At 47.0% G+C, this 20,748-nt stretch overlaps 1 protein-coding gene across 32 annotated transcripts in view; it reads right to left on the bottom strand.

Annotated features, from left to right (window-relative positions):
• The window catches only part of LOC118941092 (microtubule-associated protein 2-like), a 113,778-nt gene that overhangs the window by 49,429 nt on the left and 43,601 nt on the right, over nucleotides 1–20,748 (bottom strand). For all 32 annotated transcript variants that reach the window (XM_090207545.1, XM_090207529.1, XM_090207531.1 and 29 more), the window contains one exon: nucleotides 11,639–11,722. The gene's annotated coding sequence lies outside the window, so the exon portion shown is untranslated. The remainder of the gene's footprint in view (nucleotides 1–11,638; nucleotides 11,723–20,748) is intronic.

The raw sequence follows: 20,748 nt of genomic DNA, 5'->3' as shown, positions 1-20,748 counted from the left end.
AGATGTAGTCAACCCTCAGTCGGAGAACAGACCAGATGTAGTCAACCCTCAGTCGGAGAACAGACCAGATGTAGTCAACCCTCAGTCAGGGAACAGACCAGATGTAGTCAACCCTCAGTCAGGGAACAGACCAGATGTAGTCAACCCTCAGTCAGAGAACAGACCAGATGTAGTCAACCCTCAGTCAGAGAACAGACCAGATGTAGTCAACCCTCAGTCAGGGATTGCGGGAGACACAGACGTCGGTATTTCCTCTTAGGAATCGGGCAAAGAAAGTTATACTTTCTAATGTGCCACCATTCGTTAGAGATTAAGTGTTGGAGGGAGAGTTATCTTGTCATGGTCAACTTGTATCTACAATAAAAAAAAAAGGTTATTTCTGGATGCAAATCTCCTTTGTTGAAACATGTCGTGTCTCATAGGAGACAAGTGCACATGATTTTAAAGAAGGATACTGACCAACTGAATTTAGCGTTTAGTTTTAAGATTGACGGATTTGATTGTGTTCTACACTTCTTCTGAATCAATTAAATGCTTTGGCTGTGGAAGAGAGGGGCATTTGGTACGTTGTTGTCCTGAGAACCAGCGCGCAGAGCCGGCGGGGGTGCAGGTAATGCACCACCGAGAAGGGATGAACATGAGACTGAGACCGGGGTCGCTGAGTCGGTGCTGGAAAATGAAAGTGGAATTCAAGAGGAGATTGAAACAATGGAAAATTAAGCAGCTGTGTTTAAAGTACCGATGATTAAGAGGAAGAATTTAAGGGGTGATGAAGGTTCTAATTCTAAGAGGAAGGTAGAGATTGATAAATCAGTTGAGGTTTGACAAGCCCTGAAATCGCTAGACTCAAGAAAGCTGTTACGAGAGTGACAAGTGATTTAAATTGTAAAGGAAATGAAAGAGTTCAGTCACAGCCTTAACTTTGTAAAGAGATCTGTTTTCTGTCTCGTTCTCTGTATTTGTTTTTCAGCCATGAGCAGTTTTAAGATTTGTTCTTAAAACGTAAATGGGGCGAGAGACGTATAGTCATAAAAGCTCAAAGAGTAGGGGTGTGGCTATCCTGTTCTCAAAAGGCTTTTGCCTTTGTCATATGAGGATGAAGAGGTAGTTGAGGGAAGGTTAAGTTAGGTATGAAAACATCACTATGTGTATATAAATGTATATGCCCCAGAAGTGGCAGAGACATCAAATACCATTGAGAAATGTAACACTAAGGATTATTTATTTATTGCTGTGGATTTTAACTGCACAGTCAGCGATTTAGACAGAAACCACAAAGAACCTCATTTAGCCTCAAGGACTTTTTAAAAACGCCTTATTGTAACACATAAACTGTGATATTTTGCGGAGCCAACATGGAGGCACGAGACAGTACACATGGGCCTAAGTGAGAGAGAACACAATCTCTCTGGGAGAGGTGGAGAGGTTTCTGGGAGAGGTGGAGAGTTTCTGGGAGAGGTGGGAGAGGTGGAGAGATGGAGAGGTTTCTGGGAGAGGTGGAGAGGTTTCTGGGAGAGGTGGAGAGGTGGGAGAGGTGGAGAGGTTTCTGGGAGAGTTGGAGAGATGGAGAGTTTTCTGGGAGAGGTGGAGAGGTGGAGAGGTTTCTGGGAGAGGTGGAGAGGTTTCTGGGAGAGGTGGAGAAGTGGGAGAGGTGGAGAGGTTTCTGGGAGAGTTGGAGAGATGGAGAGATTTCTGGGAGAGGTGGAGAGGTGGAGAGGTGGAGAGGTTTCTGGGAGAGGTGGAGAGGTTTCTGGGAGAGGTGGAGAGGTTTCTGGGAGAGGTGGAGAAGTGGGAGAGGTGGAGAGGTTTCTGGGAGAGTTGGAGAGATGGAGAGATTTCTGGGAGAGATGGAGAGGTGGAGAGGTTTCTGGGAGAGATGGAGAGATGGAGAGATTTCTGGGAGAGATGGAGAGATGGAGAGATTTCTGGGAGAGGTAGAGAGGTGGAGAGGTGGAGAGGTTTCTGGGAGAGGTGGAGAGGTTTCTGGGAGAGGTGGAGAGATTTCTGGGAGAGGTGGAGAGGTTTCTGTGAGCGATGGAGAGGAGAGGTGGAGGGGTGGAGAGGTTTCTGGGAGAGGTGGAGAGGTGGGCGAGGTGGAGGGGTGGATAGGTTTCTGGGAGAGGTGGAGAGGTGGAGAGGTGGAGGGGAGAGGTGGAGAGGTTTCTGGGAGAGGTTGGAGAGGAGAGGTGGAGGGGTGGAGAGGTTTCTGGGAGAGGTGGAGGGGCGGAGAGGTTTCTGGGAGAGGTGGAGAGGTTTCTGGGAGAGGTGGAGAGGTGGAGAGGTTTCTGGGAGAGGTGGAGAGGTTTCTGAGAGAGGTGGAGAGGTGGAGGGGAGAGGTGGAGGGGTGGAGATGTTTCTGGGAGAGGTGGCGAGGTTTCTGGGAGAGGTGGAGAGGTGGAGAGGTTTCTGGGAGAGGTGGAGAGGTTTCTGAGAGAGGTGGAGAGGTGGAGAGGTTTCTGGGATAGGTGGAGAGGTTTCTGGGAGAGGTGGAGAGGTGGAGAGATGGAGAGGTGGAGAGGTTTCTGGGAGAGGTGGAGAGGTGGATGGGAGAGGTGGAGCAGGGAGAGGTGGAGGGGAGAGGTGAAGGGGAGGTGGAGAGGTTTCTGGGAGTGGTGGAGAGGTTTCTGGGAGAGGTGGAGAGGTTTCTGGGAGTGGTGGAGAGGTTTCTGGGAGAGGTGGAGAGGTTTCTGGGAGAGGTGGAGAGGTTTCTGGGAGAGGTGGAGAGGTGGAGAGATGGAGATGTTTCTGGGAGAGGTGGAGAGGTTTCTGGGAGAGTTGGAGAGGTTTCTGGGAGAGGTGGAGAGGTGGAGAGGTTTCTGGGAGAGGTGGAGAAGTGGAGAGGTGGAGACGTTTCTGGGAGAGGTGGAGAGGTTTCTGGGAGAGGTGGAGCGGTGGAGAGGTTTCTGGGAGAGGTGGAGAGGTGGAGGGGTGGAGAGGTTTCTGGGAGAGGTGGAGGTCTCAAAAGGCCAATCCCTTCAACAGTGGTAGGATATAGGGAAAATCCAGATTCAAAAATGTTGTAATAAATACACGATGAATGTCACCAGAGATATCATGAGATCAAATTTTTGTTCTTTTTTTATTTTACCTTTATTTACTGTAACTAGGCAAGTCAGTTAAGAACAAATTCTTATTTTCAATGTTCAATGAACGCTTTAGAGTCTGAAATAGTGGAAATCCTGACGTTAGTTGAGCCCACAGGAGATTGAGGCCATGCTCAGGCCCTCAAGAGGAAAAAAGCCACATTGGCAGACCTGCTGGGTATCAGAGCACAGGGGGCATTGGTGAAACTGAGAAGTACGTTTCAGGGAATCTCTGAAATGGATGCCTAATCCAAATTTTTCTTTGGTTTAGAGAAAGATAATGGACAAAGCAGAATTATTAATTGCCTCAAATCAGCTGTTGGACAGGAGCTCACTAGCCCTAGTGAAATTAGAAAGAGGGCAGTAGAGTTATATGCTGAGCTCTACAAGTGGGAGGACAAAGAGGATATAACAGTGACACGACAGTTTCTTGATGGGCTCTCACAGGTGGCTGCAGAAGCTCAGGTTGAGCTTTAGCAACCATTGTCTTTGTAGAAGCTACACACTGCATTGGAAAATGGCATGGAAAATGGAAGGGCACTGGGCATTGATGGGCTTTAGTTTGACCGGAGGGTTACTACCGATAAACTGCAGATGGGCTGTCCTCCCTACTGCCAAAAAAGGGTGACCCTAGGGAGGTGAAGAACTGGAGGCCGGTGGCCTTAATGTACACTGATTATAAGATCCTGTCCAAGGCTTTGTCCAACAGGCTGAGGGAGGTGATGTGGCAAATCATACACACGGACCAGTCCTTCTGTGTTCCCGGCAGGCAGATAGAGGATAACATCTCTAGGGACATCTCTAGGGCTATTGGGTTGAACGCTGGTCTAATTTCAATTGATCAGGTGAAGGAAATTTGACTGAGTTGAACATCAATACTTATGGCACACCTTTGAGGATTTTGGTTTCAGCTCTGGTTTTATTGCCATGATCAGGGTGATATATGGTGACATTGAAAGTGTATTGAAAAGTGTGTAGAGGTATTAGGCAGGGGTGTTTGTTGTCGGGAATGTTATATGTCATCGCTATAGAGCCACTACTAAATAGCATTAGAAGTCGCATTGAAGGAGTGTACAGTACTTTTCAGGGGATATTCCTCCTGTTCGTCTCTCTGCCTATGCTTATGATGTAGTTATTTTAGTGAAAAATCAAGCGGAGGTTGATAGTTTGAGTCTCGTGGTTGATCGGTTTAGGGGAATATCCTCTGCAAAGATAAATTGGGGGAAATGGTCTGGAGGGATCATGGGTTTGCAGGGGGGCTGGAATGGTGTAAGGGAGGTTTTAAGTATCTTGTAGTGTAGATAGGGGATGAGGGGACAATGGAAAACAATGTAATGGGGAGGTTGAAATGGTGGAAGAGAGGATGAGGAGATGGCATTGGTTGTTATCTCATATGTCACTATTATTGTTAACAATGTGGTTGGAGTATAATAAAGGTGTCCAGAAGAGAGATTTTTTTTTAAATACTTGAGTATAAAATAAAGGTTTTATAACAACTCAAACTCCTCTCTCTCTCACCCCTTCCCCCCGCTCTCTCTCTCTCTCTCTAACCCCCCTTCCCCTCTCTCTCACCTTCCCTTCCCCCCCCCCCCCCCCCCCCTCTCTCTCTCTCTCTGCGGTCCTGGCAGTGTAGAAAGGAGTTCAGTAAACTAGGCCAATATATGCTGTAGTGGAGTGGAAGGAGGTGGTTGAGAGGATGAGATCTCTCTGTGTGATCAACAGAGGAAAGAAAAGCCCTACTGCGACACACACAGAGTGAGAGAGAGAGCGAGAGAGAGAATCGAAGCCAAAGGAATGTCTAGCCTGGCTGTTGCTAAGGAGAAAGTGTGGCTTGCTGAGTCTACCTTTACAGTACACCACTAGGGAGATGATGAGTAATTAGCATCTCATTGACCTGATAAGGAAAGGCTGTTTCCATATCATTGTGATCCAGTCATGCTAACATTATCTGACTCCCCCCTCCCTGTCCCCCTGTCCATGCTCACCCCTCATTACAGCACAAAAACACTCAAACAAGCAGCGCGAGAAAGAGGGATAGTGCCTAACTGTCTAACAGTCTAATACCTCACATTCCATTAGAAGCTGGCGGAAAATCTCTTTTCATTCCTTTGTACTGTGAGATGAGACGATATCAGACACACATAGAAAGGACGATCATAACCAGAAAATCAGCTTTTCTTCCTGTCATCTCTGTTCCTTTTTTCTCCATATAAGCCTTAGTAAACAGTGCAGGCGGTATGCAGGCCAGGGGACATCAGAATGTCCTGTCCTATCACTTCTAACACTGACTGGTCAGACTGGGCTAGTTCTCCCTGGTTGGAACATGCAGGGTCTGGCTATCATATGCCAGCAGAAACAGTACACAGAGTGAGGGATAGGAGAGAGAGAGCTAGAGAGAGAGAAATATTGATGGTTGGATGAAGATGGTTTGCTTTTGGGCGTGGCAGGACAGGAAGCCTCAGGGGCTTTCTGAGTTCCACTCAGGTCAGTAGGCATCATAAGCTCCTCCATCTCTCTCTGCCTCCCCTCTATAGTTTCTCTATTTCCCACCCTTTTCTCCCATTACTTCTCTCCCACCTTCTCTCTCTCTCTCTGTCTCTCACCCCCCTCTTGCCCTCCCTCTCTCCCTCCATTGTCTCACTCTTTTCACCCTCATCTTCTCCCACTACCTCTCTCTATGACCCTTCTCTCTCTCTCTCTCTTTCTCTCTCTCTTTCCCTCTCTCTTTCCCTCTCTCTCTCTATGACCTCTCTCTCTCACCATTTCTCTTTCAATTAAATTCTCCCTCGCTCCCTCCCTCCCTCCCTCCCTCCCTCCCTCCCTCCCTCCCTGTCTCCCTCTCTGTCTCCCTCTCTGTCTCCCTCCCTGTCTCCCTCCCTGTCTCCCTCCCTGTCTCCCTCCCTCCCTCTTTCATAAGCCCTGTCCTCTTCCTGCTCCTCTACTGGGGCAATCTTCATGCCTCCCTGAGTTCTGTTCATCAGAATGTCAGCCGCCATTTAGGAGACAGAATTCCTGCTAGTGCCAGCCCATCACAGTAGCTCAGATCAACCTGCCCCTGTAATCCTTGTGGTTTGTGAGGACACCGTCTTGTGGGGACGGAGTGGTCATACAAGGACATACTGTACATAGGTCCTTACATCAACCCTGGGTAGCTATAGATTCAGGGTGTGCAGATGTGTAGGTTGTTGTTCTGGAGGCAGCTCTGCTTGTGGTCACTAGCTGGCACAGACATAAAGTCATTAAACCTAATGCCTAACCCTAACCTTATATTAAGACCAAAAGCACATTTATGTGTTCATAAATCTTTACAATTTAGCCAATTTAGACTTTCCAGCTGGCCCATCTAGTGGAAAGGGCTCAGTTCTGCCTCCAGGGCTAGACTCATGGCATTAAATGTCAACCTGCTGCAGATGTTCACCTTTGTCAAGGTTTAGGATAATACCATCTCATACATGTATGGTGACTCAGCAGAGACAGATAGTAGAATACAAGGCAGAATGGTAGTAGAATACAAGGCAGAATGATAGTAGAATACAAGGCAGAATGGTAGTAGAATACAAGGCAGAATGGTAGTAGAATACAAGGTAGAATGGTAGTAGAATAGAAGGCAGAATGGTAGTAGAATACAAGGCAGAATGGTAGTAGAATACAAGGCAGAATGGTAGTAGAATACAAGGCAGAATGATAGTAGAATACAAGGCAGAATGGTAGTAGAATACAAGGCATAATGGTAGTAGAATACAAGGCAGAATGGTAGTAGAATAGAAGGCAGAATGGTAGTAGAATAGAAGGCAGAATGGTAGTAGAATACAAGGCAGAATGGTAGTAGAATACAAGGCAGAATGGTAGTAGAATACAAGGCAGAATGGTAGTAGAATACAAGGCAGAATGGTAGTAGAATAGAAGGCAGAATGGTAGTAGAATACAAGGCAGAATGGTAGTAGAATAGAAGGCAGAATGGTAGTAGAATACAAGGCAGAATGGTAGTAGAATATAAGGCAGAATGGTAGTAGAATAGAAGGCAGAATGGTAGCAGAATACAAGGCAGAATGGTAGTAGAATACAAGGCAGAATGATAGTAGAATACAAGGCAGAATGGTAGTAGAATACAAGGCAGAATGGTAGTAGAATAGAAGGCAGAATGGTAGTAGAATACAAGGCAGAATGGTAGTAGAATAGAAGGCAGAATGGTAGTAGAATACAAGGCAGAATGGTAGTAGAATAGAAGGCAGAATGGTAGTAGAATACAAGGCAGAATGGTAGTAGAATACAAGGCAGAATGGTAGTAGAATACAAGGCAGAATGGTAGTAGAATAGAAGGCAGAATGGTAGTAGAATACAAGGCAGAATGGTAGTAGAATACAAGGCAGAATGGTAGTAGAATAGAAGCACAGTGAAGTGTGAATGAACAGCATTCAACAAGGACGTATTCAGTGAGGTGAAACATTCAGGACGCTACTGTACACCTCAGACAATCATCAATCATATCTGTCAGTGCCTTCAGAAAGTATTCATACCTCTTGATTTATTCCACATTTTGTTGTGTTACAGTCGGAATTCAAAATGAATTAAACACTATTTTTATCTCGCAATACACACAATACCCCATTATGACAAAGTGAAAACGTTTTTTTTTTATATTTTTGCACATGTATTAAAAATGAAATACAAATAAATCTAATTTACATAAGTATTCACACACCCTTTGGCAGTGATTACAGCTGTGAGTCTTTCTGGGTAAATCTCTAAGAGCTTTCCACACCTGGATTGTGCAACATTTACTCATTATTATTTTCACATTTTTTCAAGCTCTGTCAAATTGGTTATGCCAGGGTATTACACCAGGGTATTAACCAGGGAATTACACCAGTGTATTAACCAGGGAATTAACAAGGGTATTAACCAGGGTATTACACCAGGGTATTACAGCAGAGTATTAACCAGGGTATTAACCAGGGAATTAACCAGGGTATTAACAAGGGTATTACACCAGGGTATTACAGCAGGGTATTAACCAGGGTATTAACAAGGGTATTACACCAGGGTATTAACCAGGGTATTACACCAGGGTATTAACCAGGGAATTAACCAGGGTATTAACCAGGGTATTACACCAGGGTATTACAGCAGGGTATTAACCAGGGTACTACAGCAGGGTATTAACCAGGGTATTACAGCAGGGTATTACACCAGGGTATTAACCAGGGTATTAACCAGGGTACTACAGCAGGCTATTAACCAGGGTATTACACCAGGGTATTAACCAGGGTATTACACCAGGGTATTAACCAGGGTATAACCGCAGGGTATAACAGCAGGGTATTACACCAGGGTAATACACCAGGGTATTGCACCAGGGTATTACACCAAGGTATTACAGCAGGGTACTCTTTAAACCAGGGTCATATTCAGAAAGGCACATCATAGCAAAAAGTGATCTGTGTTCTGATTGGATAAGTTCGGGTTCTAGAGCTCCGCCTCATTGTTTCAATACATTTTGTTCCTACTGAACACAGCCCAGGTTTGACGTCAGCACAAGGTGAAAGTAGAGAATTTATAATGTTCCCTGCTGTTGCTGCATTGCAGAGCTCTGTCTCCAGCTGCAGCCAGTCAGCCAGTCAGTTAGTCAGACAGCCAGTCAGTCAGCCAGTCAGGTCAGACAGCCATGTCAGACAGCCAGTCAGTCAGCCAGCCAGTCAGTCAGTCAGTCAGCCAGACAGTCAGGTCAGACAGCCATGTCAGACAGCCAGTCAGTCAGACAGCCATGTCAGCCAGCCAGTCAGTCAGCCAGCCATGTCAGACAGCCAGTCAGTCAACCAGTCAGCCAGCCATGTCAGACAGCCAGTCAGTCAGCCAGTCAGGTCAGTCACGTCAGCCAGCCAGGCCAGTGAGCCAGTCAGGTTAGACAGTCAGCCATGTCAGACAGACAGTCAGTCAGTCAACCAGTCAGCCAGCCATGTCAGACAGCCAGTCAGTCAGCCAGTCAGCCAGCCAGGCCAGTGAGCCAGGCCAGTGAGCCAGTCAGGTTAGACAGTCAGCCATGTCAGCCAGCCAGTCAGGTCAGTCAGGTCAGCCAGCCAGCCAGTCAGCCAGCCAGTCAGGTCAGTCAGGTCAGCCAGCCAGTCAGTCAGTCAGGTCAGCCAGCCAGTCAGTCAGGTCAGTCAGGTCAGCCAGCCAGTCAGCCAGCCAGCCAGTCAGCCAGCCAGTCAGTCAGGTCAGCCAGCCAGTCAGTCAGTCAGGTCAGTCAGCCAGTCAGTCAGGTCAGCCAGCCAGTCAGTCAGGTCAGCCAGCCAGTCAGCCAGCCAGGTCAGCCAGCCAGTCAGTCAGGTCAGTCAGGTCAGCCAGCCAGCCAGTCAGCCAGCCAGTCAGGTCAGTCAGGTCAGCCAGCCAGTCAGTCAGTCAGGTCAGCCAGGTCAGCCAGCCAGTCAGTCAGGTCAGTCAGGTCAGCCAGCCAGTCAGCCAGCCAGTCAGCCAGCCATGCCATGACATGCCTTTCAACCAAACAAAGACCTTAGTGCAGCAGTCTACTGTAGGACCTTACATAACAACAGTAAGAAAGTGACAGCCTGAGTCACTAGCCATTACAGTCATTAGGCCTGCAGGATAGTTACTTACAGTTATTACCCCCTCAACCGAGTGTCTGTGTGTGTGTGTGTGTGTGTGTGTGTGTGTGTGTGTGTGTGTGTGTGTGTGTGTGTGTGTGTGTGTGTGTGTGTGTGTGTGTGTGTGTGTGTGTGTGTGTGTGTTGTGTGTGTGTGTGTGTGTGCGTGCGTGCGTGCGTGCGTGTGTGTAGATGGCCAGGTATGACCAGGTGGTGTCTACTCCACGGGTCAGACAGACATATATGACATGACCAGAGGCCATTACAGTCCCACTAATGGACGTCAGGCTAAGTGACATCAACAACTCAATAATACCTTGTTGCTGGTCAGTGTTGAAGGGAATAGAGCCAGTCATGGCCTCTCTGGTTGGACTGTTGGTCAGCTTGGACTGTTTCTAAACTTTGATTGGTCAGGTTGGTTTGTTTCTAAGTTCTGATTGGTCAGGTTGGTTTGTTTCTAAGTTCTGATTGGTCAGGTTGGACTGTTTCTAAACTTTGATTGGTCAGGTTGGTTTGTTTCTAAGTTCTGATTGGTCAGGTTGGACTGTTTCTAAACTTTGATTGGTCAGGTTGGTTTGTTTCTAAGTTCTGATTGGTCAGGTTGGACTGTTTCTAAACTTTGATTGGTCAGGTTGGTTTGTTTCACAGTTGTGATTGGTCAGGACAGGAGCAGATCAGTTATAGTGCTGTTGGGCTGTCAGGCCAATAACCTACACTGGGATTGTAACATGTTTTCTGTTGGCTGGGGGATTACTGGTGAGAGAACAGGTTTATACTGTCCACACTCACAGGCAAATCACACAATTGCTGTCAATAACCTTCTGGCCATGATAAAAACACTGCTGATAACATTTCAACATTGAGTAAGTGCCAGTAAATGTCTACAATGTATCAATAAAACCTTAATGGATCCTCAACATGTCAAACAGAATGGAGATTGAGAAGCAACAGGACAGACTATGACTGGATCTGCTAGTATAAGAAATATATTATACATCCTCTAACACATCCATGTTATCAAGGACTCAATTACCCACAATACCTCTTTACCCTCATTCTAAATGGTATTATACACACGATTACCCTCTGTCCCTTTCTAAACCCTGGTAACTACAGTACTGGTACGCCTGAGCAGAGCCACTTAACCATTACTACTGAGGTCTGATGACTCATGGAAGAGCATTCTGGGAAGGTTCAAACACTCCTGCTGCTCTACAGAATGAACTCTGATTCCAGTAATGATGAGTCATAATTATGTGTTCCAGAACCATATTGGAAATAAATGTTGTTTAATAATTGAATGTGTTTTCCTCTGAGGAAAACAAATCAATCAGTGTTTTACTCTGAAGAGATACGCATGAGACAATAAGCAGAGATATAAACAAAAAACATGGATATGCAAAAGAAATAGATGTTTTCTTGTCACATACACCAGATAGGAACAGTGAAATGTGTTGTTTTACAGGGTCAGCCATAGTAGTACAGCACCCCTGGAGTAAATTAGGGTTAAGAGCCTTGCTCAAGGGCACATCGACAGATTTACAGGGTAACTGGAGTGAACTATGGGGCCATAGTATGGACAGACATTATCTATGGCTACATATGCAATCAGTGATCTCTGTGTTTAGTCAAATAAACATGCAGATGTAGGGTCTTAATTTGATCCCTCTTTTGTTGCTGAGAATGTCTCTGCACTGCAGGAAATGCAACATTGTAGTATATTCGAGGTTTAAAAAGGCTTTTAAAGTTTGTGATTTCCACCTTAAAATGTCAGATTTGATTTGCCCTAACGAAAATGTATCAACCCCTACAAAAAAATGTCCATTAATTATAATCCACAAAATAATTTAAATTTCCTGTTGCTGCAGGATTATTTTTCAAATAAAGATCCCACATCTGTACCATCATTTCAGCTAAAGCTCTCTTTACAAGTGTTTGTTCTCTCTGGTCTTACCTGATGAGTTGCTGATGGACTTAACCACTTCTGAACACAATGGTAGGAATCAGAGGACAGATGAGGAAAACCTCCTGGTTACACCTATAGGGAGATAGAGAGAATTAAGAATGCTAGAACAAACAGAGAACAGTCATGACACACACACACACACACACACACACACACACACACACACACACACACACACACACACACACACACACACACACACACACACACACACACACCTGTTGCCAGATCACCATTCCCCCTACTCTAAATCATGTCCGTGGTAAAGTGGCTAGATACTGTACCAGACTGACAGTATGTACTGAATAAGAGAGGGTAGTCTACTCAAACACAATGGTTGGATTAATGTTGCTGGCAGACTTATGGAGGACTACAGGTTAAGCTGATCAGTGTTTTCCCTGAAGCATGCTACTTAAACTGCAGTGTGGAGCAGTGGGCCAAGGCTGGAGGCTTTCATGTAGAAACCTCCTAGTTTGACTAAGAGTGTTTGTGAGTGATCCTATCTACTCTGTCTAGGAGTAATTCGCCCGGACTGTATTAAGCATCCCAATCTCTATAGCAGACTTCTATGGGTAGTACAATGGGACAGAGGGGCAATCCACAATTACTACAACAAGTCCTCACATTATCCACCAGTGACGAGGGGGCCCATGTGAGCACGTCCACCACAGATAAGAACAATGGGTTTGTTTGGCCCCAGCGACAGACAGACAGTCTGGTTCTTAGGCTGGGAGTCTCTTCGGGGAGCTGGTTCTACATTCATCACCCCAGCACAGTCAGGGGCCCCTGGCAGGACCAAGTGCAACATGGCCATTCACACTGACCATCACAGCTACAGGGGAGAGGGGGAAGACAGGAAGAGGGGAGAAGGGGATGAGGGGAAGGGGAGAAGGGTGACACAACCAACCCGACCAGGCCTGGGGATGTAGCCTTGTTTTTTTGCCAGAAATCCACAGCAACATGTCAAAGTGAGTTTCTAGGTTTCTAAAGATTGTCCGTATTCACACAGGGGATGAGGAGAGACGAGGAGAGACGCGTAGAGACCTTGGGAAGGAGTTTGCAAAGGGAGGAGAGAGAGAGGAAGAGAGAGACAGGGGGGAGATAGAGGGGAGTAAAGAGAGATGGGGAAGGAAAGAGGGATGGGGGAAGGAGAGTGAGAGAAGGGGAAGGAGAGTGAGAGAGGGGGAAGGAGAGCGAGGGGTGAAGGAGAGAGGAGAGAAAGAGAAAGGGGGGTAAAGAGAGATGGGGAAGGAGAGCGAGGGGGAAGGAGAGAGGAGAGAAAGAGAAAGGGGAGGAGAGAGTTGGGGAGATAGAGAGATGGAGAGAGAGAGATGGGGTGAGGGAGGAGAGCATTGGGGAAGGAGATAGAGAGAGGGGGTGAGGGAGGAGCGAGAGGGGGATGAGGCAGGCAGGCAGGCAGGCAGGCAGGCAGGCAGGCAGGCAGGCAAGCAGGCAGGGAGGGATGGAGGGAGGGAGGGAGGGAGGCGGGGGAATGGAGGGAAGGCATAAAGAACTGTGATGGGAGGGAGGGAGAGCTTGAGGGAGAGCTTGAGGGATTGTGAGGGAAGGTGAATGGAAAGGGGAAGAGAGAGAGATTTGGGGACATCTGCTCAGAGCAGCCATGACAATCAGAGATCACAGGAGCAGACAGACAAAGTCCCCTTCACCGAATTCACCACAGCCAGCCTGGTTCAGTGATGGCTTGAAAGGTTCCAGGCTCACAGCAACAGCAGCCATTGTTTTGGCACAGAGAGAGTCAGTCAGGTACAACAGTAGCTGTCAGTGAGCCTTGTCTTGGTCTGTTGCTAAGTGTTAGATCTCTAAGTTTAGAAAACACAAGCAGACAGATGGTTGTAGGGACATGCTCCCTAGCTGGACATATTTTGCTCTAGACTGGTTTCAACTCGTCTAGCCTCACCATCATCATCAATATCATCATCCTCTCCATCTGTTGTCATTGAGTAGTGATTTGTACTAACCGATATGCTTGATCATTAATATGAATGAGAAAACACAGCAATAATCATATTAGTTTAAGTGTTGACATGGAGTCATTTATCAGACACTCTTATCCAGAGACACTTACAGTAAGCTGTGAGTGCAGACATTTTCCTACTGTTCCCACATGGGAATTGAACCGACAACCCTGGTGTTGCATGTGCTATGCTCTACCAACGCTTTTACAGCAATAAACATATTCGTTTAGGATTTATAGCCTTTGCAGAAGAATGATTGAGTGAGATCTGTCTGAAGTGTCCAGGCCAGACTAAGTCTGTGTTGCTCCAGACCTGGAGGTACAGTAAATCATATAGGAGATCTACTCAGAGAGACTGTGCATTCTGTCCTTCACTTAACCTTCGCTTCGCACACATCCCTCATCTATAATTCAGTCAGCCAGCCCCCTTGTCCCCACGGACAGACTCCAGCTTCCCGCAGGCACACACACACATGAATGCACAGTCACGCACACACACACACACACACACACTGGTGTTTGTTTAATTCATCAAACCACCAGTCAGAGTTAAATCAACTGGGGATTGTGGTTGAAATACCACTGCAGAGGGGGTGATAATGATGTGTCCATGTCTGTCCATTAGGGGGTGATAATGATGTGTCCATGTCTGTCCATTAGGGGGTGATAATGATGTGTCCATGTCTGTCCATTAGGGGGTGATAATGATGTGTCCATGTCTGTCCATTAAGGGGTGATAATGATGTGTCCATGTCTGTCCATTAGGGGGTGATAATGATGTGTCCATGTCTGTCCATTAGGGGGTGATAATGATGTGTCTATGTCTGTCCATTAGGGGGTGATAATGATGTGTCCATGTCTGTCCATTAGGGGGTGATAATGATGTGTCTATGTCTGTCCATTAGGGGGTGATAATGATGTGTCCATGTCTGTCCATTAGGGGGTGATAATGATGTGTCCATGTCTGTCCATTAGGGGGTGATAATGATGTGTCCATGTCTGTCCATTAGGGGGTGATAATGATGTGTCCATGTCTGTCCATTAGGGGGTGATAATGATGTGTCCATGTCTGTCCATTAGGGGGTGATAATGATGTGTCCATGTCTGTCCATTAGGGGGTGATAATGATGTGTCCATGTCTGTCCATTAGGGGGTGATAATGATGTGTCCATGTCTGTCCATTAGGGGGTGATAATGATGTGTCCATGTCTGTCCATTAGGGGGTGATAATGATGTGTCCATGTCTGTCCATTAAGGGGTGTTAATGATGTGTCCATGTCTGTCCATTAGGGGGTGATAATGATGTGTCCATGTCTGTCCATTAGGGGGTGATAATGATGTGTCCACGTCTGTCCATTAGGGGGTGATAATGATGTGTCCACATCTGTCCATTAGGGGGTGATAATGATGTGTCCACGTCTGTCCATTAGGGGGTGATAATGATGTGTCCACGTCTGTCCATTAGGGGGTGATAATGATGTGTCCATGTCTGTCCATTAGGGGGTGTTAATGATGTTTCCATGTCTGTCCATTAGGGGGTGATAATGATGTGTCCATGTCTGTCCATTAGGGGGTGATAATGATGTGTCCATGTCTGTCCATAAGAAATGAACTGCATTGATCCACTGTTGCCTTTGAAGTTGCCTTTGAACTTTCAATCACATTTATTTATAAAGCCCTTTTTACATCAGCCAATGTCACAAAGTGCTGTACAGAAACCCAGCCTAAAACCCAGGCAGGAACCTAGGAAGAAACCTAGAGAGGAACCAGGCTTGGAGGAGTGGCCAGTCCTCTTCTGGATGTGCCGGGTGGAGATTATAACAGAATATGGACAAGAACATGGACAACTCTGTTGGAGCTGTCATCTGTCTGTCTACAAAGTACGGAGCTGTCATCTGTCTGTCTACATAATATGGAGCTGTCATCTGTCTGTCTACATAATATGGAGCTGTCATCTGTCTGTTTACATAATATGGAGCTGTCATCTGTCTGTCTACATAATATGGAGCTGTCCTTCTGTCTGTCTACATAATATGGAGCTGTCCTTCTGTCTGTCTACATAATATGGAGCTGTCCTTTTGTCTGTCTACATAATATGGAGCTTTCATCTGTCTGTCTACATAATATGGAGCTGTCATCTGTCTGTCTACATAATATGGAGCTGTCATCTGTCTGTCTACATAATATGGAGCTGTCATCTGTCTGTCTACATAATTTGGAGCTGTCCGTCTGTCTGTCTCTACTATGGAGCTGTCTGTCTCTCCCTACTACGGAGCTGTTTGCCTGTCTGTCTCTACTATGGAGCTGTCCGTCTGTCTGTCTCTACTATGGAGCTGTCTGTCTGTCTGTCTCTACTATGGAGCTGTCTGCCTGTCTGTCTCTACTATGGAGCTGTCCAACTGTCTGTCTCTACTATGGAGCTGTCGGTCTGTCTGTCTCTACTATGGAGCTGTCTGTCTGTCTCTACTATGGAGCTGTCGGTCTGTATGTTTCTACTATGGAGCTGTCTGTCTGTCTCTACTATGGAGCGTCCGGTCTGTCTGTCTGTCTGTCTGTCTGTCTGTCTGTCCGTCCTATGGAGCTGTCAGACAGCTCCATATTCGAGACAGACTGTCTGTCTGTCTCTACTATGGAGCTGTCTGTCTGTCTGTCCGTCCGTCCGTCCGTCCGTCTGTCTGCATAATATGGAGCTGTCCATCTGTCACTACTGTGGAGCTGTCTGTCTGTCTACTATGAACTTCAAAAATAGAGTACTGTAAGCTACATAGAAGCTCCATTGGGCATGAGCTGATTGATGTTCTACTACCATGGCCATTGGCCAATATGGTCAACACTGTAGCTAACACATTTAAGGTGGTCAAGTCAACAGCTGGACATACTGTAGCTACAGCTACACATCTATAGGAGACCTACACCAGTAGATCCCTACAGTAGACCTACACCAGTAGATCCCTACAGTAGACCTACACCAGTAGATCCCTACAGTAGCTACATTCATCTACAGGAGACCTACACCAGTAGATCCCTACAGGAGACCTACACCAGTAGATCACTACAGTAGCTACATTCATCTGCAGGAGACCTACACCAGGAGACCTACACCAGTAGATCACTACAGTAGCTACATTCATCTACAGGAGACCTACCTACACCAGTAGATCCCTTAGAGATCAGATCTACTGTTTGTAATGAGTCTACTGGGGCTGACTCAGTCATTGGAACACGCACACACACTGCAGCAACCTAGCCAAATGTGCCCAGCCCATCCTACTCAGCCTCATCCCCAGTTTATTCTCTCCTCAACAACCTACACATTCCCCACACCCCCCCACACTCCCCACACACCTCCCCCACTCCCCACACACTCCCCACACACTCCCCACACACTCACCACACTCCCCCCCCGCACACACCTCCCCCACACCCACCACACTCCCCACACACTCATCCCCCCACACTCCCCACACTCCCCACACTCCCCACACACCTCCCACACACTCCCCACACACCCCACACACTCCCCACACACTCCCCACACTCCACAGACTCCCGTCTCTTCTCCTTATCCCACTCCTTGTCTTATAAATCAACAGCATTCTATCCTCTCCTCCCCTTCTTCCCTCTCTCCCAATCCTCCCTGTATCGTCAGGAGAGTGCCTGGTGGGACATAACTGAGTGGTGATGGATTGAAACGTAATCGTTCTGACAGGCAGCTCACAGGCCACTTGTAAAGGCACTGTATAAGCACGCAAGCGACCCACTGCCCACACACGGACACACACACACAGACAGGCAAGCATGCACGCGTACATGCATGCACACACACACATATGACATGCACACACACATCAAACAACAACAAGAAACACTCACCCACAAGTGATCATACACACACACACACACATATGATGTGCACACACACAACAAACAACAACAACAAACACTCACCCACAAGTGATCATACACACACACACACACACACACACACACACACACGCACACACACACGCACACACACACACACACACACACACGCACACACACACACACACACACACGTCCAGCCATACACTGTACTAGCAGGTACACACACTGTACTAGCAGGTACACACACTGTACTAGCAGGTACATACACTGTACTAGCAGGTACACACACTGTACTAGCAGGTACATACACTGTACAGGGCCTGGAGGCAGCTCTACTTCAGAGAGTGGCCAGGTGTGAGAGGCCTGGTGTGAGTGGCCAGGTGTGAGAGGCCAGGTGTGAGTGGCCAGGTGTGAGTGGCCAGGTGTGAGAGGCCAGCTGTGAGAGGCCAGGTGTGAGTGGCCAGGTGTGTGTGGCCAGGTGTCAGATGCCAGGTGTGAGAGGCCAGGTGTGAGAGGCCAGGTGTGAGTGGCCAGGTGTGTGTGGCCAGGTGTCAGAGGCCAGATGTGTGTGGCCAGGTGTCAGAGGCCAGATGTGAGAGGCCAGGTGTTAGTGGCCAGGTGTGAGAGGCCAGGTGTGAGAGGCCAGGTGTCAGAGGCCAGATGTGAGAGGCCAGGTGTTAGTGGCCAGGTGTCAGAGGCCAACATTTACAGTGAGACATATGGTCTGCAACAAAATATTCAGTACAGAAATAATGTATAGCACCTGGTATTCCACATGATGTCATCCCCTACTCATCGACTGTACAACACACTGTATCATTAGATCACACACTATGTTGGTGGAAGTCATGGCACAGAACACATATTCATTGTATTTCAATGGACCGTTGGCATCACAAAATATATTTCCATGAATGGACAATAAAGTTTGGTATCCATACAGGCCATTTCTGCAACATGCTTCATGTTGTCTGTTGGATAAGTCCATGTTTTGAAACACAGAAGCACTGGGACATAAACATAACAATGGTCCTCTATCCCAGCTCTTAGTTAGTAATGAACCACCAACACAGAGCCCGCCCTGCTACCAAGCTGTGACCTTCCTCCAAGGGCATGGGGTTGGCACCATGCCCCCCGCCTGGGTGAGGACACCCTGCTGGCATAGGGAGAGGGACACAGAGGGGCACTGCCCTGTTAGCAGAGCATGGGTGAGATAGAGAGGGAGGGAGGGAAAGGAACACAGGGATTTGTTTGTGTCCCAAAATGGGTGCGGGGGGGACACAGACGTCCCCCTCTGCGTCCCCCCAACCCTCTACTGCGTTCGTGTGTCAGCGTCTGTTTGTTCACAGGAAAGAGAGGTTGCCTCAGAGCATACCAGAGAGATAGAGAGAGAGAGAGAGAGAGAGAGAGAGAGAGAGGGAGAGAGAGAGAGCGAGAGAGAGAGAGAGAGAGAGAGAGAGAGAGAGAGAGAGAGAGAGAGAGAGAGAGAGAGAGATGAGAGGGGACTGTGGATGTGACAGATGTCCTACCCTGGTGGCTCTGCATGTACCGCTGGGGAGGGTGTGTGGTGAATGTGGGGAAGGAGGGAGTGTGTCTGTGTGGGTGTGTGTATCGGAAGGATGCAGTCACAAAAGGACACACTCACAGACACACTCATAGACACACAGAGACACACACAGACACAGACACACTCACAGACACAGACTAGTGCTGAGCGATTATAGTGCTTTTTGAGGTTGGTTCGATTTCGGGTTTGATAATTGTTTTGAACATTAAATGCACTATGCATTATGTGGGTTGAATGCTGTAACAAGACAGCACATAAACAATGAATAGTCCCATGATGGTAGTAACTGACCATTACTGTGCATCACTTATTTTGGAGAGATTGGAAACCCAAATTGGTCTACACGGACAAGTTCTGGCCTGGTTTAGATCTTATCTGTCGGAAAGATATCAGTTTGTCTCTGTGAATGGTTTGTCCTTTGTGGGCTATACTCAGCCTTGTCTCTGGATGATAAGTTGGTGGTTGAAGATATCCCTCTAGTGGTGTGGGGGCTGTGCTTTGGCAAAGTGGGTGGGGTTATATCCTTCCTGTTTGGCCCTGTCCGGGGGTGTCCTCAGATGGGGCCACAGTGTCTCCTGACCCCTCCTGTCTCAGCCTCCAGTATTTATGCTGCAGTAGTTTGTGTCGGGGGGCTAGGGTCAGTTTGTTATATCTGGAGTACTTCTCCTGTCCTATTCAGTGTCCTGTGTGAATTTAAGTGTGCTCTCTCTAATTCTCTCTTTCTCTCTTTCTTTCTCTCTCTCGGAGGACCTGAGCCCTAGGACCATGCCCCAGGACTACCTGACATGATGACTCCTTGCTGTCCCCAGTCCACTTGGCCGTGCTGCTGCTCCAGTTTCAACTGTTCTGCCTTATTATTATTCGACCATGCTGGTTTTATGAACATTTGAACATCTTGTCCATGTTCTGTTATAATCTCCACCCGGCACAGCCAGAAGAGGACTGGCCTGGTTCCTCTCTAGGTTTCTTCCTAGGTTTTGGCCTTTCTAGGGAGTTTTTCCTAGCCACCGTGCTTCTACACCTGCATTGCTTGCCGTTTGGTGTTTTAGGCTGGGTTTCTGTACAGCACTTTGTGACATCAGCTGATGTACGAAGGGCTATATAAATAAATGTGATTTGATTTGATTTGACTTATTAACCAACATCTATTCACTTTACTTAAATGAAATATTTCAGTTGTTGTGTTACATTAGTTTTATTTTATTAATTTATTATTTCATTTCAAGTCATCATCTCCTCTCTATAGAACTGCTGCCTATGCGGTCTGACAAAAATCAAAGTAAATAAGGCATACTTTTATGACTGTTGAATACCAACTATCAATCACTCAGCTCATGTATTTTCAGGAGGAGATACCTCGTGAAGAAACTGCTCTTACCTTCTCCAACGCACATTCTTCTGTCTCTTTCACGTAGCAGGCGTAAATCACAGGCCGTGTTCGAGAGGATCAAAACCGTAATGCATCATGGGTAAATGATGACTGACTGATTGATCTACAAATAATAATGAATAGTTATGATGCAAGGGGATTTGTAGATCAGTCGGTTGGTGGTTGCCTGCACTGTCGGCTGTAATGTCCAACAAGCCCAGAGTCCGGACAAGTAGGCGTGCAATGGATTATGTAGTTAATTACCATGTTTTCTGTGTTAAACTATGTAGAATCAAGGCTTGATGGAAAATACAACTCCC

Source organism: Oncorhynchus mykiss, chromosome 18, assembly GCF_057628025.1.
Source record: "Oncorhynchus mykiss isolate SJ-2025 chromosome 18, ASM5762802v1, whole genome shotgun sequence".
Taxonomy (NCBI): domain Eukaryota; kingdom Metazoa; phylum Chordata; class Actinopteri; order Salmoniformes; family Salmonidae; genus Oncorhynchus; species Oncorhynchus mykiss.
Note: the sequence above shows the minus strand (reverse complement) of the source record. Positions and strands in the feature narration are given on the sequence as shown.